The sequence below is a fragment of the Eimeria mitis genome, genomic scaffold, assembly GCF_000499745.2.
Source record: "Eimeria mitis Houghton genomic scaffold, Emh_scaff389, whole genome shotgun sequence".
In the NCBI taxonomy this organism is placed as follows: domain Eukaryota; phylum Apicomplexa; class Conoidasida; order Eucoccidiorida; family Eimeriidae; genus Eimeria; species Eimeria mitis.
This window is the reverse complement of record NW_013572224.1, coordinates 9,597-10,009: the sequence shown is the minus strand read 5'-3', so window position 1 is coordinate 10,009 and position 413 is coordinate 9,597.

Genomic DNA, 413 nt, shown 5'->3' with positions numbered 1-413 from the left:
CTGCTGCTGATGCATCTTCTGCTGTATCCTCGGGATGGAAGTGTGGCTCGTGTGCAGCTTCTGCTGCTGCGGGTTCATCTGCTGCATCTAGCGGCTGATTGGCGGCGAACTTGGGGCTGAAGGGGGCGCGCTGCAGCAGCAACAGCAGCAGCAGCAGCAGCAGCAGCAGCAGCGCAGAAGGCGTGAGGGACAAGAGCAGCATATAGAATTGAACAGTGCTGCAGAAGACAGCAGCAGCAGCAGCAGCAGCAGCAACAGCAGCAGCAGCAGCAGCAAACAAAGCGTCGCTAGGAACAACTCACCTCTTCATTTGCTCTTGCAACTGCAGCAGCAGCAGCATTCTTTGCTGCTGCTGCTGCTGCTGCTGGGTTGTTGCGATTACCTGCTGCTGCATCTGCTGCTGCTGCTGCTGC